We start from the raw sequence: 26171 nt of genomic DNA, 5'->3' as shown, positions 1-26171 counted from the left end.
TTTGCAACTCATTAGCTAATTTTGCTAATTTGTGGGAACTAGAAAGTGAAACTGACTAAAAGAAGAGTGAAACTTCACTAGACTCTTTTTGTTGTCCCCACGTGGAAAACAGTAAACAAAAAAGCATAAATCCTGAAAATTAAAATTGACTGGTACCTCTACCTCTACCATGATCTGGAGGGGAATTATAAGAGTAACCAGGGTTGTTCAGTCTCCATGACACACAAAGTCTTTGGCTGCTCAGCTGAGTCTGTCAGTTGATGCAAAGCCCGGTGATGAGTTAGTGGTGCAAAAGCTGGAATTACTCACCACTCTTGTCTCCTACAGGAGCCACCAAACATCCATTATATGGCAACAATTTTTAATCCCCACTGAGTTGGGTTGGATTTGTTACACAGTCAAAAATCAGACTTACTTTCTTGAAAGATAAGTCTATTAAATCAAGTTTTGATGTTTTGGAGTTTGCACAGTAAAATATCACAGACACTTCTCCGAGCTGCCTGCAAACACACTCTAAAATAAGGTATTTCACCCTGTTCTTAAAGAGACAGATGCCATTAACGAATATACAAATATTAAAACAACATCCAAGTCATTGATAAATACAATGTTTTACAATAGAAAACTGTTCCAACAATTATCATTTTCTAGGGTCCATAGAGGGGTAGCTGATCATTAGAGGTAATGTAGTTCTGTCCCATCAATAATGTGCAATTATAAAATATATAATTACTGTAGTAAGGGCTCCCCTATCAAAGTTAGGCTATTCCAACCCCCAACCTCTTGCCTTGAGATGGAAACCCATCTTAAAATCTCTGAGGATTCAGGAATTCACCCGGGAATAACTCCAAAAAACAAATCAGTTCCAACATCTTTATCAACATAGTAAGAAGAACCACATTCTCATTAAATAGAATATTTAATTAAAGCATACTTAAATTGAAGATTCGTAATGAAGCAGCTTTAATGCCAACATAAGAACATAAGAATGGCCATACTGAGTCAGACCAAAGGTCGATCTAGGCCAGTATTCTGTTTTCTGACAGTGGCCAATGCCAGATGCCCCAGAGAGAATGAACAGAACAGGTAATAATCAATTGATCCATCCCTTCGCCCATTCCCAGCTTCTGGTAAACAGAGACTAGGGACACCATCCGTGCCCATTCTGGCTAATAGCCATTGATGGACCTATTCTCCATGAATTTATCTAGGTCTTTTTTGAACCCTGCTATAGTCTTGGCCTTCACAACATCCTCTGGCAAAGAGTTCCACATTTTGACTGTGCGTTGTGTGAAAAATACTTCCTTTTGTTTGTTTTAAACCTGCTGCCTATTAATTTAATTTGGTGACCCCTAGCTCTTGTGTTATGAGAAGGAGTAAATAATACTTATTTACTTTCTCCCCACCAGTCATGATTTTATAGACCTTTATCATTTCACCTCTTGCTCGTCTCTTTTCCAAACTGAAAAGTCCCAATCTTATTAATCTCTACTCATACGGAAGCAATTCCATACCCCTAAACCATCAATAACAAACTGTCCAAACAGTCTTGCTTTGGTCCCTTAGCTCCAGATTAAGGCACTTTCTTTTCATTGAGTACTGTCCTGTTCTGGCATGGAGTGCAGCACGGTTTCATAGGCACCATGCCCCCAAGCTGTTCCCTGGGCCTGTTTGCCAAACAAAGAACTGAGGCTCTGGGCCTGCTACATCCTGCAGAAACAGCACGTATCCTTGAGGCCAGTCTCTTATAGAGTGCCATTGCCATCGCCAGTAGAAAGAGAGCAGGAGAAGAAGTAGGGGTGGATTTCCTGCTAGCTTTCTAGCGAAACAAGGCTCTGGCCAGTGTGTGTGTGTGTGTGTGTTTGAAGGAGGAAAGGATTGCACATTATGTAGCACTGGAAGAAGAGAGAAGCTGCAAATATCATGGGTTTAGGGAAATCTGTAAGGTAAATATGGAAAAACTGATCCAGCAGGAGAGAGACAGAGCTTCAGATATGCGTGTTCTTTATTGATATACCAAGACAATGAACATGCACTAGCAGTAAAACCCAATACATTCAGATACCTTATTTGAGTACTAAATTGAGATCCACTCCATACAGCTATTATAGTGACATTGTATAACTTTATTATTATAAGTACAATTATATGACTCTCCATCTTCTTGATTCCAGCCAGTGCACCTTGAAGGTGATAGTGTAATTATAATGAAGACATAACTGAGGTTATTTTGGCTTTTATATACCTATATGAGGCTGCTTGAAATGTCACACTTTGTATGTGCTCTCTCAGGGTGGTGGATCATTTTCTTACCTGGTTTGCTGAACTGTTCTTGTTATAATTTTTTTTACTTAATGAAATGCTTTTATGAAATGATTGACGAGGAAGAGAGTAATGAATTGGTACCGGAAAGGGATATAATATATTACAATAGATCTACTGAGCAGCGGAGTAACTATTTTTCTCCTAATCCCCCAAGGGTTATAGGTCATAGGTCAAGGCGGTAATTGGGAGAATATTACAGTAGCAGCAGCAGACAGCATGAAAGCTGAGAGAAGGATGGTGGGTGAAAAGCAAAGACCCAAACAGGGAAGCAGGCTTTTACTTGCAGAGAGCAAGCAGTAAGATGTAGGGGGTGCAGCATGGAAGCAGGTAGCATGAGGCTACTAATAGGGATGTATGATTTGAAAACAATGCAGAAGAGCCCACAATGAGACCTCCTATCATGGGATCTATTTCAGTGGTATCACAGACCAGTACTTAATTGTAAGGTATGTCTACACTGCTATTAGACACCCATGGCAAACCTGTGTCAGGTTGGCCCTCCCCCCAATACACATAGCTGTCCACATTTGTGTAGGTCCACGTGTGACTTTTTATTCAGATTTAATGAGCTAATGTGCATATAACCCTACATTTAATCTAATGGTCACCACCCCCCACACCCGAAAGCAGTATAGGGCATGGAGATTCGAAGCTGTGGCTGGGGTAGGCGGTCTAGGGTTTGGGGGCAGTTTCTTGGGCTGTTGGTATAACTGGGAGGTTTGTGGTACAAGGGCTAGGGATACTGGGGCTGCTGGGGACTAGTGGGTACTGGCATTATTGGGGCTTAGTGAGGGCAAGAGATTGCTTGGGGGTAGGTGAGTGCTAGGTGTCTCCTAGGTGTCAAGGATTTCATAGTGGAATGAGTAGGAAGCTTATGGGTTCTGGGGTGGAAGAGACGTGGTGCTATATGGGGTTGGGAGTTTGTGATGTGGGGAGCCTGGTGCAGCTGACTGCAGAAGGGGAGGGATGGCGCCTGAGGCCAGAATCAGGCTTTCCCCTTAGCCTAATGCTCTCATCATGTTCTCCTCCATCTGCCATCACCTCCTGGCTGTTCCTTCCTGGTCCTGATCCAGTACAGGGAGAAGGGAGAGAAAGCACCTGCCTGCTGGCTCTCTACTTGCCACACTGAACTCTAGTGACTAAAAGGTGAAACTGTAGGCAAAAGCCTGCTGGTTCCCTGCTGCCAGCTGGACATGTGACAAGCTGAGATGCAGGAATGTATGACAGGATTGCCAAATGCTAGGGTGACCAGGCAGCAAATGTGAAAAATCGGGACAGAGGTGGAGGGTAATAGGAGCCTATATAGAAAAAAAAAAACCCAAAATCGGGACTGTCCCTATAAAATTGGGACAACTGGTCAGCTTACCAAATGCACAGCTGCCTTACAAGACCTGTGACACCTGGCAGTCCGCTGGGGCATAGTTACCTTTACATCCACCTGATGAATGACACTTCTGAGGTTATTAGGCACTGCTGTGCTGACTGTCTCTTGTAACTGACTAAGCCATTGAACTTGGGATATTTGCCCCCTTTCTTTTCCTAGTGGTATACTTAAATCCTTCTGTATGAATAGTATGTGCAAGTGTTTATCAGTTACCAAACTGGTGCTAGAGCTAATGGGGGTCTAGTGGATGAAATGCCTGCAACACTTTCTCCTAAGGTTGTTATATATCTGGCATGCTACAAAGTATCTGAAAGTAGCACAACACTTCCAGTAACCCCACTGGATGGAGTTAAGTACCGTAAGTTTTCAGGTGAAATTTGAAAATATAGAGAGAGTCAATAATGCAGAGACACAGGAAGGTAGTTCAAGATGGCAGAGGCTGCAGAGGAGAAGGCACTCACCAATCATGGCACCTGAGTGAAGGGACAGAGAAGAGACCAGTGCTGGATGGCTGGAGGAAGTAGAGAGAGAGACACACACACATACCGTGCATAGATTTGTCCTTGATACCTTTAAAGCACTGTGACAGAATGGTAGTAGCATAGGGCTGGCTCGCCACTCTGTAATTTGTATGCTTCCCTGGCTTGGGAGATAATTGATTAGGGCTGGGGGATTAACCATGAAAAGGGGAATTCAGCTCAAAAGCTGGGGACAGTTAAATGGGAGCTAGGAGGTGAGAGAGGGAGGCTGTAAGAAGGGCAAAGCAGCCAAGGATCTTAGAGAGCTGAGACCTCTCTCCTCAGCCTCTCACCCTGTGCCTACGTGGGTTTGTTAAAACTTGAGGGAAGCCTTATGGTGATGGGACGTGAAGCTGTGTAAGACATTGTAAATAACTACACCGTGGTGAGCTTACATTACAGTGTGTGAGGACTGCTTGCAAGAGAACCCCAGGGTGAGGGAGCTTGTCCTGTGATGAGCACACTTCCAAGATGTCTGCTCATCGGTGGTTTTTAGCATCTCTAGTAATACTAAAGGACAAGAGAATGTCAGAACATATTTGTTTAATCTTTTAGAAGCCAATTTTGTATGCCAAATCCAATGGAGGAGGCCTGCTCATCTAACACATTTAGGAGACCCATATTCTTCAAATGATATTCAAAGTAGAAAGACTGCATTGAAAATGAAGTTTTTAATTTTTTTTCTTTAGATCGGTATTGTGCTATCATTTAGTGTGGGTGAATTTTTGACTCCAGTAATTAGTGAGCCCTGGCTTGTCCTTTTGCTGCATCCCACTGATATCTTTGGATTAATAACAGCCAGTCTTAATTTCCTGTGTGAAGAAAACCAAACCCTCTCTTTCCAAAGGTATTCTGATTTTGAGTTTTAATCTAGCAAAGGACATCTGAGCTTTTGAAATTAGGAAAGCTGAAAAACAACATTCAGACTAGATAGGATCTCTGTATACATGTGTTGCAATAATGGTAACATATCCAGTAGGAAAATAAATTCTCTGCCTGTGACTATGTCACAGATACAAAGAGCTGCTGAGAAACCATGCACAACAAGCATAAGAATATATCACATTTCTCCACCTCTGCAGGAACCAGACCATCAGATAATCTCTTTAAAGAAATTCCAGTACTATAATTTGCCTTTTTTGCTTTTAATCAACAATGAGATAATATAGAAGCTACGTTCAATGATTCAGAATGATTTAGTCGGCAGGAAACCCATTAGTTTAAACACATTTTCCCATAGTTTTCAGCACCATGTCCCATCATCTGGAAATAATAGAAACCATAGTAGTAAATCTGCAAGCCAAGAAAAAACATGCAAGGACAAGTCACCCAGTATTTACTGGTATGCTAATGTTAGCCTAGTCTAACCAAAATGAGGGCTTCTCTATAAATTTGGATTAGGATCTCCTGTGAACGGATACAGAAGTGGTGTTAAAAACAAGTGTGTTCTATTTATTTATATGACAGCAGGAAAATAAGCCAGACATACGGATCCTGAATCAAAAGGACATGGTAAATGAGCATTTTCCTATAGTTGCAAAAGATACACACTATTAGCTCTCTGTGTATGAATGCAAGAGAGAGAGGAAAACATTTTAAGTCTGTCTAATTTCCCTTTGCTTTTCAGTCTTAAAAGCTCTTTCCCAAACTGAACATTTATCAATCTTTTTAGAGAAGCTATTTTTTAAAAAATATGTAATTAATGCATTTTGGGGAACAATTTATATTTGCTATATTAAGGAAGAAGATAGAAGCCCTTTTAATAAACACTGGAATCTGACAATTCACTGACTGTAATTTTGTCCTCCACATAACAAGATACTATTTTTCACTCAGAATATTGTCCTCCCTACCCAACACAGTAAACACATAAGGCTCAGATGCTGAGTCCTGCAGATTAGGTATGAACAATATATACATGTTTAATTTTTGAGACTGAAGGGGATATCTAAGGTGGATTTAATGTTTTATTACAGGCAGTTCTTCATTTCAGATTAGTTGTGGAAAATCCTCAATAAATCCATGAAAAATCTCTTCCTGAGGAGAGTAAGAAGGAAGGATGGGTAAAAGCATTATAATCTTAATGTGCTTCCAATGCTTTCCTTGTGACTCACAAGTGTGTGAAAGGGTGTGTGTTTATTGATTATAAGAGGGGTCATTAGACATTAGGCCCAATTCTGATACTTTTACTCTCAATATATAATATGTTACTCCATGAGTACTCCTATGAAAGCTAATATGGCGAGCTGTGGAATAAGGTGCTACTAAACAGGAAAGAAGGTACTAGCTTTGGCCTACTGATAGCCGTACTTGGATCTGAATCAGATATAAAATAAAATGGCAAATGGGATGACTCAGAGGAGTAGTAATAGGCTACAATGTATTTCCCTTCTACATTACAGGATCTACTCAGGCCTGATTGATAAAAGATGATATCCGGTGGCTATTCATGGATTATATGAAATGAGTTTCAGTCCAATTTCCAGATATCCACAACACAATAGTAATTATTATTTACTTCCCAAGCACACAAAACTCTATGGCTCGGCGCCTCCCGAAATCAACTGAAGAAGTGGTCAGTGCCCAGAAGAACAGACAATCACATATGGCACAATCCAAGTGAAGGTAATTTGACAATAAAAACTTGGGAAAAGAGAAAAGAAGGACAAGTTCTACCAGTAAGAAGATCACATATTTACTCAACTTCATAGGTGTGTACATATCTTGATGGTTCTGTCCCACTTTTTTAATTGCTTAAACTTTCTTCCCAATCTCACTTCTCATAGGCAAGAGATTTGAGTACACTGGCTTGGAAAACAGGTTTGTAGAGGGCATTCTGGGCATGGAAGAAGACATGGAGATATATGTAAGAGATGGAGAAGAGCATCAAGTTTGTGTGATTGGAAGGGAGATCACAGTTATAAACTACTAATGGTCTAGTACAGAGGTTAGCAATCAGACCTGATCCTAAAGCCATTGAAATCAATGGAGAAACTCCCAATGACTTCTGTGGGCATTGGATCAGGCCCTGGAAGAGCATGTAAATTAAATTCCCTCTTTCACTTCCAGAGTTGGTTCTCGATCAGCACAGTTTAAGGACCTGAAACCACTTAAAGCAGATGTTTAATTTAAAGTTGTCTCATGGGAGTCGATGGGACTATTTGTATGCTTGAAAAGTTTTGCTGAATCAGGGCCTAAGGCTACATCTATCGTGCAGCTGGGAGTGTGATTTACAACTCATGTAGATGTACCCATGCTAGCTTTAATCTCACTAGCACTAAGAATAGCAGTCAGGATGTGGTGGTGCAGGCATTTCCACAGGTTGCACAAGCCCGCCTGACCCCCGCCACTCTCCTCCTCGGTACATACTCACTTGTGCAACCTGTGCTGAAAACACATCACGTTCTACACCCTTACTTCTATTTTTAGAGAACTAGATTGATTATCAAGCATGGGTATGTCTACATGAGCTGCAAATCCCACCCCTAGGGTGCAGTGTAGCTGAACCCTAAGTTGCTGTGAAGATGTTTCCACTGCTGAATATGTGCTGTATCCATTTGCGGATAAACAGTGGGATTTGCTGTCCACCTGGCACCTTACTCAAATGTTAAATTCACTCAAAATTTAAAAATAAATAAAGCTGAGAAATAAAATACATTATTGGCTTCTACATCATGGTTTCAATAAAACTCTTGACAAGAGAAGTTTATGATTCCAGAAATATGTGTATGCCTATCAGACAATTTGGAATGTATCTGTATATGATCCAAGGAAGGAGAAGTGAAAAGAACTGGGATAGGAGAGGAAAAAATAGACTGAAGGCTTTTCCAACAATATTCCACCCACACCACGGATTTGGAAGACACTGGGAGAGGAGAAACATTTAATGCCTTTCTTCCTTTAAAATCGGGTTTGTTTTATTGGCATGGACTTACGAAATGCTGCATTTATACTGTGGGAATATTTGCTAAGAACTGATTTAGCTTGGCTGCTATAAAAGATTTTGTTAAAAGTTAGTATTTGTGACTTTTCTGGGAGGAGAAAAAGAAAGCTCATCATACATATTAGTGGTCACTACGAACCATTGAACTTTCATGCACTTTTCACACACATAAAAAAAAAAAGTCCTTGGTTTTGTTTTCCCAAAATCCACAACCCTTGATGTATAAGATGCCCAAAGTCAGAGTTATACAGGCCACAAAGAAGATATTTCTGTACAAGAGAGAATTGCAGCATTCTGTGAACTATGTCCTTTGACTAGACTTTTAGATGCATACATTTTGTTGTGACTGTACACCCATTAAATGAAAACTCAAAAAATGTGAGCCAGAGGTATTTGATAAAATGAGATTAAACTATAATATACATTTTGGTCAGTCTACGTTGTAATAAGTTTTGATACAGTTTGAAAATTTGACTGTAATTCACCATCCAAAAAGAATAACAAAGAAAAATTACATTTCTTATGGAGTACTGTAACTTAAATCATACTTTGTATTCAAAGACAAAACATCAAAAAACTAGACCTAAATTTGAAAATCTGTCTTGGATGGAAGGAAGGAATTAGGGCCCCAATTTCCAAAGTATTTAAATATGTGCTTAACTTTAAGCATATGCTTAAATCCATTCCTATTCAGCAAATCACTTAAATTTATAAATTTATAAAATTATAATTTAAGCCCTGGCTTAAATCCCATTCCACATGTTTTGTGCTTTTCTTAAAGCACTTAGAAAAAGCTGCAAGGTTTGTTGAAAGCACCTAGAAAAAGTGTCATTAACCATCATCTCACAGTGTTTTAATATGGCAAAACACGAGACAAATTACAACAGAGATTATATATACCATAAATATATACCATAATAACAAAACAATAAAACTATATATTATCTATTTTCTTTATACATATATAAGTATACATATATGAAGATATAGGTAGACTCATGGCTTCATATTCTGAGATCAAGGAAATGTATTTGTCTATTACATGTTTTTCTAAGGAACTCCTTAGTATCTGGACACCTTTTGCATAACTTAGTTAATAAAAAAATAGCAATTAACACTCTGTCCACTCAATTCCTGACCTCATATCTATTTCTGAAAAGTGGCCATTTCAGGAGGTGACCAGTATGGGACTAATTGTCAGAGGTAATTGAATACTCAGAAGACAACCTGAGCAAGGATATGCATTTTGCATCCTGTCCTGCAGCTGGTAGAACTCAGTCATAAATGATTCTCAGTTAGAAGTGAATGCCAGAGACAAGGACCCTCTAATGAGAACGTTCTGCCCTTTACTCCCATGAGGCACTCAGCAATCATAGTGCTGAGGACAGTATATATAATTTGACTGACAAACAGATACATAGACTGAAACCTGAAGATTTCCCATTCATCACAAGTGCCTGGTAGGTCATGGGGGAGAGCCAGTCTCTGAGATACTGGGATCCTAAATAATTTTCAATTTTTAAATTAGTTACCAAGACATTGAATTGGAAGTGACCTGGCAGTTAGTGTATTATATGGAGTACTGTTATGGTGTGTGATTGTTGGTCCATGCTCCCTAGAGGATGGGCTGCCATATTCTGTACTGGCTGCAGTTTCCAGGTGTCCTTCAAGGATAGCTTCATGAACAGTAATCTAACCTAAGCATGAGAAAGGTGAAGTCAAAGACCTCATCTGAGAGAGCAGGAGGCAACATTTTGGCTAGTCAAATAATAATATAAGGCATGTAATGGGATGTAAAAACCCCTCACAGGTCAGGAAAGGTTAATGAATAGCTGGGGACCCAATCAGCCCCACACTGCAACACCTGGAGCTGGCGTCAGGCTTCAAGGGAGGAGTTTAAAAGTGAGAGCCCAACTCAGTTGTTGCCTAGCTGGGTGGGAGAGAAGGTTGGCCAGGAAATGGGAGAGACCCCTGTGTGCCAGGCATCCGTGAGTGAAGGATTTACTTTTATATTTATTTATTTTGGACTCTGGGTACTTTAGAAGGGGTAGAACTTTTATATGACCTAGTTAAGGGCTACATCACATCAATATGGAAGATGTTGAAGTCGGGGCAGACCAGCTGAAGGCCCAGAGGGAAACAGAGGCAGAGCCACTACTTCTCTGATCCATACCATTAGGGGGCATGCGGGGAGGGTATCTGGCCACAAGGTGTTTCTGGCTACTGCTCTTTTCTTGTCATACAGAAAGAAAGATAAATCTAGTAACCATCAAATTACAAACCAGCTTCAAAAATGGAAAACTAACACTCTTAGACTTCTAGCAAGTACTCAAAAAAGCTCCTCACTGCTAGTAAGCATTCCCTTCATCACCTCCAAACTGAACTTAAGCCAAAGAGTTTTTTTCATCCAGGACCCTGCCTTGGACTGTCACTGGCGCAGCAGGGAAACAGCACTGTCTGCGCTCCAAGGGGTGGTGTAGTAACCTCACATTTTGACAACCCTGCAGATCGTAGCGTCTTGTATTCTTCCCTAGTGTTTCACATTGGACAAAGGAATTGAGAAAATGAGTCCTGTAGGATTCCAAATATCAGTACATTTGGGAGAGGACATCTCCCAGAGAAACTGAACGAAGCCTTCTTGAAGTATTTCCATCCACCCTGCCACAAACATCATCATCCACTAGCACAGCATGATCAATGTGATTGAAGACTGACAATAGATATAACAATACCAGCATGGATGTCTGAACTATATCTAGTAGCGTGAAGAAATTATCCACCTGTACAAGCAGCATTGTCTCTGTCCTATATCTAGATCCATGGCTTGATTGACAGAGCATAAACAGACTGCAAGAAGGGAGGTGCTGCTGGATGTTGCCTGACATCATCGTCTCAATAATTTTTCACAAGAAAGGAAGGTAAGGGAAGACAGTTTTGCCAACCACTTAACACCTCTAGACCATGTAGTGAATCTGAGACCTTTTATGTGAACTATACATTTACGGTAAGGTACGCTTTTTGAGGCATGTGTTCAGAATACTTTTCTGAGCACAAGCAGCTAAACAGAAGCCTAGAGAGCTGCTTGTGTTTCTTGTAAGCTTCTGTTTGGGGCTTTCTTGTAACTCAACTGTGTAGACTGTTAAAATGAGCTTTTTTCCTACTGCTATGTCATGTCTCTTTTCCATTCTTATGTTCATTGACAATATCAACAGTGGCATCTTGAGCTAAGCGTGGGCTGCTGTGTTCATATGTGTAGTTGGCATTAGCCCTTCCTAGGGGAGTATAATGGGTCTACAAATCGCATATTGAGCTTAGACAGTGGGGAGAAGAAAACCTCTCTTGCTTACAACCAAGCACCCTGGTTACCCCCTTGCAGCTGCCAGAGCTGCCAATCAAGGACATAGGCACCCACAGGTACAACCAATGGGGGAAACAAGACCTGCTATAAAAGAGGGAGTACAGAGAACGAAAAGAGGCAGAAAGGTTTAGGACGCTCAAGGGGAGACAGCTCTGCACCGGGCTGCCTACAAGAACATAACCAAGGGATTGAAGCTGATTGCAAGCCGTAAAATTAAGGGACTGCTTATTAGAGGTGAAAGTCCAGGTATTGACCTGATCAAAGACAAGCTAAGGAGGGTCAGCCAGGAGAAGTTGGGGCCCTTTGAAAGACCACACCAAAAGACATTGACAGGGAGCTATTAAATATCTCCAGCAATGGATCCAGGCACACCCTATATTATAGGGATACTGGTGATGTGAGCGACTTCAGGAATTAATTAGCTGATGCTAAGGCATGCTTATATGTTGCATTACTAATGAGTCTGTTTGGGGTGCAATCCTGGGTACAGAGTCGTTTAAGGGCTGATTTAATTTGTGATAGTTTATTATTGTCCATAAATTCATACCCCCTACATGTCCACTTACACCAGGGTGTAGTTAACATTGGAGCCAGCTTTATACCAAGTGAGAGTTCCTCCTGTGCCCAGTGGGGCAGAGAAAGTAAATCCTAGTTATTGGATAGAAGTTGCTGGAAAAAGAAACTAAAGAGTATTAAACCATTGCTCTGTCCAGATTACAATATATTGAATCATAGAGTCATAGAATATCAGGGTTGGAAGGGACCTCAGGAGGTCATCTAGTCCAACCCCCTGCTCAAAGCAGGATCAATCCCCAACTAAATCATCCCAGCCAGGGCTTTGTCAAGCCTGACCTTAAAAACTTCTATGGAAAAACCAAACTGTGTCTGAAAAATATTCCTCTCTATTTCTATTTTATTATGTATAGCTATAGTAAGACAGGAAGCAGTGATTTAACAGTAAACAAAACACCATGCTAGTACACTAAACTTGTTAATATAGATAGGCATTAAGCCAAGTAGTTTTTCTTTGTTTCTAGTCCTTGAGCTTTTTAATAAGCAACTAACTCAAATAGGATAATCTCTCCAGAGGTATAATGCAGTGGTTCTCAACCAGGGGTCCGGGGCCTACTGGGGAGTCCCAAGCAGGTTTCACGGTGTCCACTGAGCAGGGCTGGCATTAGACTTTGTGGTCCAGGGCAGAAAGCCAAAGCCCTATGGCATGAGGCTGAAGCCTGGGGTTCCAAGTACCGCCACTCAGGGCTGAAGCAAAAGCCTGAGCAACTTAGCTTCACAGGGCCTCCTGTGGCATGGGACCTCAGACAATTGCCCTACTTGCTACCCCCTAATACTGGCCCTGCCTTTTATATGCAGAAAAACAGTTGTGGCATAGGTGGGCTGTGGAGTTTTTATAGCATGGGGAGAGGGAGAGGGGCTCAGAAAAAAAAAGGTTGAAAACCCTGTCCTAATGTTGGGCGTTTTGTGATAGCTTTCTGCAAATATACAGCAGGGACATGATCTGATACTAATCATACATTTTCTCAGCCAGCAAGGAGCAGTACCTAAGATATCAGTGTTATGATGACATGTATAGGACACAATCTAGAAGTTATGATGGTGTGTGTTTTGTCCTTGCTCGCTATGCAACACTGAGAACATGGGAAAACCACAGAGGTACAGTTGGATTCCAAAAGTGTTTACTAATCATATACAAATATACAGGCCAACCTTCCAGAACCCTGCTCGAGCAGCAGTGTACATGTGTAGCTAGGCCTGTATACTTGTATATAGTTAGTAAAAATGGTTGTTTGTAACTGAGCTGTGTCCATGTGATTTACCCATATTATTAATGTGGCACAGAAAATAGACATAACAATGTGGCTAAATAATGCAGCAAAACCCTTAACAACAATATACACTGAGCAGTTTTGGGAGTGATACACTGTTAACTGCTCAGAACAACATCCCACATGAACAAACCTATAGGCTTCATTTTGTAATCCTTTAATTCCACAGATTAACCCAGTCTATATTAACGTTCATAGCCAGAGAGGATCGTTTAGCCATCTAAGCAATGAGTTTGAATTACTTAGTCCACTAGATCCAAGAAAGGTCAACTCAACCCTGTAATCAGAGATAGATAAACTGAAGACTGTGCAGTTAACTTTGAACCATTCTTTTGATAAGCCATTAAAAACTGCTGCCCTTTCTGCTCCACAAGGTTGGCAAAACTCTGTGGAACTTTTTGTAAATTGGCTTTCAAAGCCAACGATCTGATTTTAGGACAATAGCCAAATGACTCAGAATTCAGATAAATCCAGACAAACACAGATGTCTCGGTATTTTTATTTATATATCTGGTTTTTGTTCATGACATTTTTTTCTTCCTCAAGCACCCCTGAACTAAATTGTTTTTGTCATGATATTTCCAGGAAATGAAATATGAGAAGATCAGTTCTCTTGAATGCATAAATGGTTCCAATTTACCAAAAATCCATGAAAAATATAAGCACACTTACAAATTGTGGAACTTATGCACACTACTGTTGTACTAAGCTTCTATGGTTGGTTGCCTTTGCATCCTTCAACACAAGGACACCTGTTGTATTTCAATGTTGTTATACTTCAGTTCACTATGAAAGGTTCTTTTCACATTTAAAGGGGGCCATAGAAATGTAAAATATTATGAGCAGTAACAGCATCATCTTCTTAGACCTCATCACAGAATATCTCTTACCTGCTACAGTACTAACTTTTAGTCAGAACTTGAGTTCTAGTGGGGATTTGCACCCTCACATTAGCTCTAATATCACACAGAAACCATTTAAAGCCATATGAAACCCTTATTTTTCTTTCCTTTCATTACCTGCTCCCAAGACATACTTGGCTATGAAGGAGGTGCTCTGTTTCTTCTAACTGGCCTCATACACTCTTTTGCATATTGAAATGAAGTGGGCTGTTACGAAAGAACTCTATAGCACTGCCTATTTATTATTACACTTGCCTGAAATTTCCTGTTTCCCATTATAAGATCCTGTTTCCACTTATTTATAGCTGCCAAATTTTAACTCTTCAGGCTGAAATTTTCCATGCTGGGTGTCTGCTTCAAGCTGAAATTTTCAGGAAAATTTCAGCCAAAACAGTTTTCCGATTTCTAAGAACAAACCAGTGGGCATGGCTGGGGAGGGAAAAGACAGCTCAGATGAGGAGCTAGAAGAGGAAACTAAATCTGACTAAGCAAGAAGACTGGGAATATGACCAGGGGAGGGAGACTGAGATTGATGATGGGCCGGGGGGAAGGACTGGGACAGAGAGTCCAGAGGAGACAGTGGGACTGGGATGAGAACATTGTGAAATGGAGACATGAGGGGAATGGGGCTAGAAGATGAGGAGCCGGAAATAGAATAGACAAGAGCTGGGAAAAGACAGACTGAAGAAGGAAGGTCAGAAGAGTCTGTGCCGACTAAAGCACATTCCCCTTCAGAGCCAGGAATGGTACCCAAGACTGAGCCTCATCTTTTGCTGTCAGCAAAAATCTATGAAACCCTCTGGCAAAGTGTCTCATGGCCCTGGATGTCAATGTCATGCCACATAATGGAATCTGTTTTTTTCATTTTCTTCTTTTTTTTTTAAACAGAGAAATTGACAAAAAGACAACTGTAAAAGAACATTATTAAGGTTGCTGAGTTGAGCAAAAATTAGGAAATGATGGAATTAAAGTTATCTGTGCAACTTTAATTCAACATCGTTGTGGGCATGCATTATGATACAATCTTTACTTATATGATCCCATACTATTTTTTCCACAGGACCCCAACCTCGTTCAGGGATGGACCTGCTCTGTGGATGAATCAGGGTCATGTAACAAAAAAGGGGATTATCTGTTGGATCCCTGCTTCATTTTTGTAGAATTTGGAAGGTGTGTAAAAAATGAGTCATGGGATTGCAGAAAGAGAGAGATGTTCTCATGTGTAAAGTAAGTGAATGCTGCCCTGGAGCATTGGATTCTATCCTTGCTTCCACTACAGGATTTCTATGTGATACTGGGTAAGTCACTTAAACCAAACTTTTCACAGAAAGTCACTATCTCTCTTCCTCATTTCCTGACTGAGATCCTGGAGTCTAATTTGCAGAAGTTCTGAGCATTCATAACAACAACTGAAGTCAATGGGAGCTGTGCTTTGAACATATTAAGACATGAAGTTAAGTACTCTGAAAAATCATATCCTAGATGTTTCAAATTGGGCTTCCAAAATTAGTGGCTACTTTTGTCCTTAATCGCCCTGTGCCTCAGCTTCCTAGCTGTAAAATGGGGATAATACCATCCCTCATATCACTGGGGTGCTGTGGAGATAAAATAATGAATGTTTGTGAAGCACTCAGGCTATAGTGATGAGCACGATTGAAAGCCAATAGGGAAATTAATAATTCTCTCTTCAGAGCAGGGATTGAACAGTGTGTAGTAAATAAGGCATAGGGCCATACATAGAACAATAAGGAGAAAACAAAATATTGAATAGCTGCTCAGTAAGTGAGCACCATCCATCCTTTCCTGTGCACTGAATGAGGAAGGGTCCTGTGGAAAAAACAGTATGTGATTAAAGACTCACATAGATAACTACCTCAGTCTTAGAGTAGCAGCCGTGTTAGTCTGTATTCGCAAAAAGAAAAGGAGTACTTGTGGCACCTTAGAGACTAACAAATTTATTAGAGCATAAGCTTTCCGATGAAGTGAGCTGTAGCTCCCGAAAGCTTATGCTCTAATAAATTTGTTAGTCTCTAAGGTGCCACAAGTACTCCTTTTCTTTTTACCTCAGTCTTAACTCTCATCTTTAACATTACCTATTACTGCATCAATACCACTGTTGCAGTAATCAGTAGATATTATAATGTCATTTTTCTTATTAAATCAAAATGATTTATAATTATTGTGTTCTGTGACCTGTACCTCTGGCTTGGATGGTTTAGACACAACAAATCCTGCATCTTGGCAGAGGATTAGATGAGATGACCTTTGCAGTCCCTTCTAATCCTATGATTCTATTAGAGACACCCACCCCAGAATAGCAATAGTCCAGTGATTAAGGCACCTCAGCTGGGGGGGATCCAAATTCAAATCCTAGTTTCACATCAACCAGAGTGAAAATCAAGCCCAGTCCTCTCACATCCTGGGTGAGTGCCACACCACTCTCTTCAGTGCTTCCTACTGCCTGTCTTAGACAGCTCCCCATCAAATTGTCTCAGGCTTCTTTTCCAAACAAATGCTCCAGTTCCACATCTGTGACCACAACACCCTTATGATACAGTCAGAAACTTTTAATGAATGTTCAAATCTGAACCACAGTAATGTAAATTCCCTGCCTTGTCATAATCGTAAAACATGGAGATCCCCGTGGTGCTGAAACTGTAAGTCAAACACTCCCTGTGTGCTGGCCAGTAAGGAGCAAACAAATCTGCTAGTAATAGATGTTCTTTTAAATGTGCCTTCAAGAGATGCCCTGAGTGATCTTTTTAAGCCATGTCAAAGAACAGTAGACATATGCTCCAGGTCATCAGCTGGTGTAAATCAGATGGCATAGCTCCACTGATGTCCAGAGACCAACCCATTAATCTGCACCTGAGCTTCAAGATATCAGAAAATGTTTTTATGAGGTAGAGGATATTGTTACCCACCCTTTACCAGTCTGATCTATTTAGATCATTAGATCATTGATGTGGGAACAATTTCTTTCTATGAGTGTGTACAGCACCTAACATGAAGGGGCTCTTTGAATTATCTGCTGGGACCGCTAGGTCATATTGTAATATAAATCATCAGTAATAATTGAACCCCAAGGTAGTTTCCTAGATTCTGTTTTAAATGCTGTGGTTTCAATATCGGAGAAGTTAATAGGAGATTTGCAATGGGACACTGGCCAGCAATTAATTGTACTGTACATAATATGCTAAATTCACCACAGGTTTCCTCATTGTGTAAATGTTATAATGCCTTAATTCAGTGCACAGTAATATACAGCCCAGGACTGCTTTCTACTAACACCTAACTTTCCCATGAAGCAAGCACTGATATAACTCATGAGTAGACCCTTCATCACCATCTTCATCTTTCACATCCATACTGTCCCACCTAGTGTTTTAAACTGCCCTTAAGATATTACCCTCCATGAAAGAAGGGGGGATTTTTACAGAAGGAAAGAGGGTGAACAGCACAATCTAGAAGCCAGGTAGAACCTACCATCTTTTCCATCAAGATATGCAAAGATCCAAAGGAGAAGAAAGGGAAGAATAGAGGTCTGACACTGTTAGGACTTAAAGGAATATCATTGGCAGAAAATAAGGTAAGAATTTATAATATAATGAATATTTGATGTAGCAAATTTAATGAACACACACTCCTGATGCTCCTTAAGTGCCGCAACCTAGCAGATATAATTCCATATTTTTATGTGTAGCAGTAAAGGTTTTGACAGCTAGACAGAATCCTTGCAAAATATGCTTTGAACCCTGAGGTAATTTATATTATTAAAGCATGGACTTTGATAGAAATTTAAGGAGTACAATAGTATGCACACTTCACATAGCAAAATATTACCTCTCTGCAAAGATGCAATCTTGGCAAAACAATAGGAGATGTAAGGGTTTGTATAAAGACCAAGGGAAATCAATAACCATAAGATTACCATGATTACCTGTATAGGTTACTAAAGTGTCTCATAAACTATCCACAAGTGCTTTTCAATAGCACAGAGAAGACAGACATGTAATGATGTCTCATTTCCCTATCTAGATAACAAAAGCAGCTGATGTATGTGATACAGCATTTTTAAAAAAATATTTAAGAATGCTGCTTTTTGCTTTCTTCTCCTATCAGATTTAATTTAGCTTTCTATTCAGAAAAACACACGCACATATTCTAAATTTTCTAGAGAGAAAGAAATTAGAGTTTGTAATTATCAGATGTGGCAACAGCACATAGAGTACCAGAATTCATTGGCAATATCCTACAGTGAGCTGTATCTTTAAGAAGAGTGCAGGCCCAGGCCCATTTGTTTCTTCCTTGGTATTTTCAGTGTTTATGAGACCTGACTGAGACGGGTCATGTGACTGAGGAGCAGCAGGAAGAATATTTAAGCAGGAATATTTAAAGCTCCTGGTGGTTTAATGAGAAAAGAGGATTGGAGAGAGCAGGCAGAAAATGGGATGCCTTGATGCAGCCAAGGGAAGAGACCTGCAAGATACTGTGGTAGGAAGTAGCTTCTGGATGAGAAAGCAGAGCAGAGGCCAAACTGAGTGGCTGCTCCTCTGCATAGTCTGTGGTAGAGGGTGGGGTTGGGCTTCCCAGTGCCTGAGCTATGCTACCTTAAAGTTTGTGAGTGAATGACCATGATAACATTTGACTAAGGGGAGATGGGAAGTCCCAAGAGGAAAGACTGTTAATTTGGTTTAGGATTTTGTGTTGGATTCTTGTCGATTCTAGAAAAGGAGAAGTTTGCTTTGGCTGGAGGGCCAAAGCAGCCTTCTAAGCTAATTTTTCAGGGTGCTCTGTGGACCACTGTGGGAATGACAAGACCTTTTTTTGCCAACTTACGCAACAGAGACATGGCTCTGTAAAATTTCACACAGAAAACAGTTAACTTTGGTTTTAATCTTCTTCCAGTCAGTGTCAGTCAGATAATCAAAGCCTTCTCAAAGCCAGGTCTCCAACTGCAGTACTACAGTCTGAGGCAAGTCCTCTTTTGACTAATGCCACTGTGCAGAGTCCTCCCTTGCCAGAGTTCCAAAGGGTAGGGTGCCAGCTTCCTTCAAAAATTCTCCAGAGCAAGCACTTGGAGCACAGGCACCTACAAACACATAGTCCAAGTGGTAGCTGATAACTTTTATATCAGGAACGGCACCTGCAACTTCAATAAGCTGTGGCTGCTATGCCTATCGAAAAAATAGCCTCTATGTGCAGCTATTTTGCTCCCCTCCCACTGGGCAACAGTATGAATAGTAAATATAGCACAATTTTCATGTTTCCATGATAACAGTCCTACAGGAAGAATATTTGACATGGATCTGAGAATAATTATGTCCCATTGCAAAGAGAGGCCTAAATTTGAAACTTCAGAAGGTTCAAGGCTGAAGAAATCAAAACATATAGACACACACAACAAGTTACCTCCATTACTAATCTCAAAGGCTTTGGGCCTGCTCCCATTGAAGTTGTTGGTAAAGCTCCCATTTATTCATTTGATGTAGGATCAGAGCCAAGGAGATTATATATTTAACACATGATTAGCTCCATGAGGTAGAAGCTTCCAAAATATTCAAATTTGGGTGCCTTAAATTAGACCTATATTTAAGGACTTAAATAAAAGTGCCCTGGTTTTCAGAGGTACTTATTTCATGTTATGAAGTGGGTAGTTGCTTAGCACCTCTGAAAAATCAAGTCTCTTATTTAAATTCCCTGATTATGGATTTAGAAGACAAATTTTAGATACAAGGTTTACAAAATTTTGTCCCTGGACTATAGAGGAGAAGAGCTAATGATATTAGTTGTAACCTACTGTCTAGGGAACTGGTTTGTATTTGGAAGAATCCATGAGTGCTGTAGAAGTACAGGTTTCCAAGCCTGCTGAGAAAATGGTGGTATTTCCCCCAATTCATATAGATGCAATTATCACTCCTGTGAATTTCCTCAGTACCAAACATCCTTCACAGGCCTTAAGGAGTCATGCAGCTTTCGTATAGGCTGGAGAGCCATATTAAAATAGAGTAATGCAGTCAGTAGTACCCAGTAGTAGTATCAAGGTTATATGCTTCTTCACAAAGGACTTCAATCAGATATTGGCCAAAGTGTGAGAATAATATGCCCCTTTAAATGCACATGTTGATAATTTCATAGATTACCCAAATCAAAGAAATCTGAGATTTAGTATCACCACAACTTGAACTGGGTCATAATGGGTTGGCAAATGGAGACTCCCATCTTATTGTTTAGTCTCTCAGCTTTCATTTAAAGAAATAAATGTTTCTACCACTTATGGGGTTTTTTAATTAAACTTTAAAAAAATGTGAACTGGGTGTGAACAGATACAGTGAAGTCTCCCTGAGTTTTGTAAACAGCCTGAAACAATAGGTTTGAGGTATGAAGTACATACATCTATCTGTATGTGGTGTTAACTCCAATGCCCCATGATGATTAAACTGTCAGTATTCGTAATGTATAGGAGTTAGGTAGTATCCCGTTAAATAACGTGTAAGCTTTCTAATACCCCTCACTGTCTTCTGCCTTTCTGAAGCCACAAGAACCCTGCCAAAGCTGCAGTGTATATGTGGTAGCTATGCCTTGTGTGCTGTATGTGTTTAGTAAACGCAGTTATTTGGACCCAAGTGCCTATGTGGTTCCTTCAACTTAAGCATGTAGTGTAAAGCATAAAAGACATGTAGCACCTTCCCTCCCCCAGCCCGAGTTGTGGCTCAAGCCTTCTCCCCAGTGCTTGCTACGTAGAGTGGCTTTTTCCCTCTCCTTGCATGGGTTGGGTCCTGGGTTCTTTTTCTGATGCCTTCACACAAAGTGACTCCTCTCTGTGCCCAAAACTCAAGGTGTGTTGTGCTACACAAAAGACAACAGTATAAAACCCACTACACAAGAAACAATAAAGTACATCAATACAAACCCCAGCAAAGAAATGACACACTCAAAAACAATGATGTAATAAAGGGGAACTATATTGGGAGACGGAAAATAGGATCTGGGGAAGGACAGGATTAGGGTTAACTAATAAGTACTAAACATTAACGAACCAACCTATTCCTCACCTCCCACATTTTTTCCAACCCCAAGCTCCCTCCCTGGCATTTTCCCAGGAAGATGGCATACTGAAAATGAGTCTGGAGGCAAGTGTTACCTTTCTGTGAATGTTGGTCAGCTTAAACCAGAAGGTAATGGATGCATCCTATGAAGTGAGCTGTAGCTCACGAAAGCTTATGCTCAAATAAATTTGTTAGTCTCTAAGGTGCCACAAGTCCTCCTTTTCTTTAAACCAGAAGGGTTCCCTTCCTGTGTCTTCGCCCCTGTGTGGGGCAGCATCCTCTCCTGGCTCGTTGGTCTGAAGTTCTGTGGAGGTCATGGCTGGCTCTCAGTAGACCACACTAGGTCAGATCTCTGCCACTCTGGATGCTGATCTTTGCAGGGCTGGAAGAGCCTGACCCACGCACTAGATCCCACAGCAGTTCAAAGACTCCCTTTGTGGGGAGTGGAGTTAATCAGGGATCCCTCAGCTGTTCCACTTCTCTCAGCTCCCTAGCTCAAAACTGAAACTTGTCTCTTGTCTCTGAGTCAGGCTCTCCTCTCCCACTAAGAGTGCTGAGCACCCCCAGCTCATCATTGGCCCAGTCAATGTCTTGTCCAGATCATAGGGGTTCCAACCCTCCAGGATTGTCCTGGAGTCTCCATGAATTAAAGATTCATCTTGAATTAAAGATCATCATATGATGAAACCTCCAGGAATACATCCAACCAAAATTGGCAACCCTACCACATTACCCCAAGCAGAAGCCTCCCTATTGACCTCAGCAGGAGTTTAGTCCATTCTGTCTGCACCCCTACTCCAGGCATGCTGAGAAATGGTGTCAGAGGCTCTGGCAGCCATGACAGTTGTAGCCCCTTGGGTAGGGCCCCATAGAGTAGTGTTCTTCCATTGGCAGCCCACAATGGCCTTCCATTGGGCCTACCAGGCATCAGCTGTTCCTTCTGCTCCCCGCTGGAGTTTCCACTGTAAGGGCAGCCTGGCTCGGGCTCCACACCGAGTGCCCGGCAGCTCCAGCCCTGCATTCTACTGCCAGGTAGCCCCTTTCTGACTGCAGAGCAGTATCCAAGCCAACAGGTGCCAGTCCCAGGCAGGGAGGCACTCTGGGGCGGGTCACTGTGGGGATGCTGCAGTTGGTACTGGGAAGGGGAGCCCAGGGCAGAGCCATAGCCAGGTAGTTTGTCCATCCCTACAGTGGAGCCACCAGTTGGGAGCAGGAGCCAGGCACAGGCAAGGGGAAGCAGGGATGGGGCAGAGTGTGGGAGAGTCACCCCTTTCTTCTGTGGGCCTCTCCCAGTTTCCCCACTACCCCATCTTCTTCCTTGCTCCCACCACTCAAGCAGTACTACAGAGGCTCCTGTCCCCTGTACCTATTTCCCCTCCCTCTTTCAACCCTTGGGGACCAAAGCTCCTCATTACCCAAATGAGAATGGGGGACACGCTGCTCATTCAGATCATCAGGATTTTTGGTTAGTTGAAATTCAGACTTCACCTGTACATGGCACAATGGCAAACAAAGGGAAACTAAAGTGAAATGCATCCCAAAACATGCCCCCAATTAGACTAGCAGTCTGCATGCCATTCAAAATCTGCCAAGGTTCCATCTTTGGTACGTGTGCCAGAGGTTGCCAATCCCCGCTGTTAGGTAAAGTAGTCGTGCCATTGGCCCACCAAAATTTGAACACTGCCTCCTTTGACCCACCAGAAAATGTAACTGAATACCACTGCCCTCGAAGGTCAGTCTGGCATTCTGGGAGCTGGCAAACTCCCAGTGGAGGTTGCAGACACAACAGTATTATTGACTATTTCACAGCTGATCAAAGCATGCAAGAGAGGCAGGGATGATCATATTATAAAGATTTGCACAATCTGCTGTGAATGCCAGCTCATTCAGACATCACAAATGCATAGACCTCAGGAGAGTACTACCACTTATTTTTTCCCTGCTCCCTCTCCCAGGAAGGAGGCAGGAGCCCCACAACCACACCCTGGATGACACAAGACTGGAACCTAGCAGAGAACACACACTATCTATTTGGGAGATTAGCACAATCTGCTGTGAGTAGAGTTTGGGAGAGTGGGCAGAGTTTGGGAGAGTACCACAGCTTTTATTTTCCCAGGGTGAGTATGGCAGCATAGCCAGCACCACCCCATTATGATAAGGACTGCAAACTGCACCTTCCAGCCATTTCTGTACTATCCAAGAGCAGACTCTAAACAAATCCACCAAAGCCCTTTTGCAAAGTGAGAGGGAGTGCCTGTTTGCCTCTCTCTGCTTCTTGAAACAAGGGGCTAATGAGCAATATAGTACAGCAAACAATTGTGAGTTTCTTACCTCTACAGACTGGTAGTAGAGAAATACTGTGACAAACACTTTGTAAAGTCTTAAGCCCTTAAGAAGAAGCTTAATAATTTCACATAAGGGCACTTTTTTTCCTGAGCTCTTCCATCCAAGGAAGTGCAATTTTAATCTGGTTCTGCTCACATAGTCGTCCCCAGTTATGCTCTCCTGTTAAAATGCTTCATAGGTGCAAATTATATATGAAAGGATGCAAGAGCCGTATTTAGTGGAAAACCTAGACGTAGACAGCCTTTGAAAACCTAGCCTGAAGTGAGCATTTGCTGTTGGGAAAGGTTTACTAATATATTTTTATTTACTTTCATTGCATTTTTAAGAAAACAAAAGTTGGAGCCTGATTTTAAAAGAAATTGTCAGCAATATTTGCCTTCAAGAAAATTTATGAGAAAATCTATCTTGTCCTGGTAATCTGATATCTCTTGTATGAAAGAAGTCATTGATTACTTTATCTAAATGAAATAGGCTGTGCATATAAATAGCTATGTATGTTTCAAACATATAAAACTGCTCCAAACTTCAAACAATCATAATACAAAGCAGTGATTTTGGTGCTCATTGGGGGGAAAGTGAGGATATGCCTCACCTGGTATAGAGGGTTCAAACTGAGCTTGCAAGAAAAATGAAAGTTAACTGGCAAAGCCATAGTATGCACTACAGGTTCCTTATCCTAAAACACACTGATGGGTGAACCTTGGAGGCCCAAAATATTCAGAAATTCAGACCTCATTTCAAGGTCTTCTTTCTCCTTCCTGTTCCCATTCTTCCATCATATCACAACTGTATTCTTTACCCTTTCCCCAAATTAATATTTTCACTCTATTAGACATCTCTTTTCAGCCTACAGTAGGGCTACAACTGTCACTATCCCCTGAGTGCTCCAATTAGGTGCTTTGTTGAGAAGCTATGGGAGTAGAATCCATTTGCATGACGTTGAGCCTTTGCATATCAAGTGCCTCAACTTTCCCCTGGTTTGTACAGCTATATTCTGATGGATATAACCAAGGAAACACAATATTCATGGTTATGAAAAGCCATTGTATTAAAAATTAAATAAGGATGATACCTCACAAAGTAATAATTAATTTGCAAATATTTGTGCAGAAGATGAAAAATATGATATGGGTGTATTTTAATAACTATATTATAAAACCATAATGGAAAAACTATCCACCTCCCACCCCCTCTGTACTGGTGTCTAAAAATGACCATAAATTCATGTCTGCAACTCTGATAAAATCAAATGAAAAGTAGCCACACAGATTATTGTTCAGATATAAATTACATTGAATTCACTAAAAAGAATGAGAAGTACCGGTGGCACCTTAGAGACTAACAAATGTATTTGGGCATAAGCTTTTGTGGGCTAAAACCCATTTCATCAGATGCATTCAGTGGAAAATATAGTAGGAAGATATATTTATACAGAGAACATGAAAAAAATGGGGGTTGCCATAGCAACTCTAACGAGACTAATCAATTAAAGTGGGCTATTATCAGCAGGAGAAAAAAAAACTTTTGTAGTGATAATCAGAATGGCCCATTTCAAACAATTGACAAGAAGGTGTGAGTAACAGTAGGGGAAAAATTTGGTTTACTCTTATGCCATACATTTCTCTTTTCAGTGGGAAAAGATTCAATTTTGTATAAAGTTATCTTGAAGAGTTTCATTTTTATTAAGAGAATATCTTGGATTAAAACTACATCCCAGTGAAGCTCCCATTGATTTTAATGGAGTTACACTAGAGAAGAATTTTGCAGAATTTAAAATTCCATTTAGAGTTAACATTTCGAACATAAGAATGGCCCTACTGGGTCAGACCAAAGGTCCATCTAGCCCAGTATTCTGTCTTCCGACAGTGGCCAGTGCCAGGTGCCCCAGAGAGAATGAACAGAACATGTAATCATCAAGTGATCCATCCCCATCGCTCATTCCCTGCTTCTGGCAAACAGAGGCTAGAGACACCATTCCTGCACATCCTGACTAATAGTCATTGATGGATCTTCCTCTATGAATTTATCTAGTTCTTTTTTTAACTTTGTTATGGTGTTGGCCTTCACAACATCCTCTGGCAAGGAGTTCCACAGGTTGACTGTGCATTGTGTAAAGAAATACTTCCTTTTATTTGTTTTAAACCTGCATCCTATTAATTTCATTTGGTGACCCCATGTTCTTGTGTTATGAGAAGTAGTAAACAACACTTCTTTATCTACTTTCTCTACACCAGTGATGATTTTATAGACCTCAATCATATCTCCCCTTAGCCATCTCTTTTCCAAGCTGAAAAGTCCCAGTCTTATTAATTTCTCCTCATACGGAAGCTGTTCCATACCCCTAATCATTTTTGTTGCCCTTTTCTGAACCTTTTCCAATTCCAATATAGCTTTTTTTGAGATGGGGTGACCACATCTGCACACAGTATTCAAGATGTGGGCATACCATGGATTTATATAGAGGCAACGTGATATTTTCTGTCCTATTGTCTATCCCTTTCT

At 40.9% G+C, this 26171-nt stretch overlaps 1 long non-coding RNA gene across 1 annotated transcript; it reads right to left on the bottom strand.

The window, feature by feature from the left end:
* Positions 1-1390: 1390 nt before the first annotated feature.
* On the bottom strand, positions 1391-26054 carry LOC122460092. The gene is made up of 2 exons (XR_006281165.1): positions 25920-26054; positions 1391-1425 (listed from the first exon to the last, which is right to left on the bottom strand). It is a non-coding gene; the product is annotated as an uncharacterized LOC122460092 (long non-coding RNA).
* Positions 26055-26171: the final 117 nt, after the last annotated feature.

Source organism: Dermochelys coriacea, chromosome 4 (assembly GCF_009764565.3).
Source record: "Dermochelys coriacea isolate rDerCor1 chromosome 4, rDerCor1.pri.v4, whole genome shotgun sequence".
NCBI lineage: Eukaryota > Metazoa > Chordata > Testudines > Dermochelyidae > Dermochelys > Dermochelys coriacea.
The sequence above is the reverse complement of the archived record's forward strand: the minus strand, read 5'-3'. Positions and strand labels throughout refer to the sequence as shown.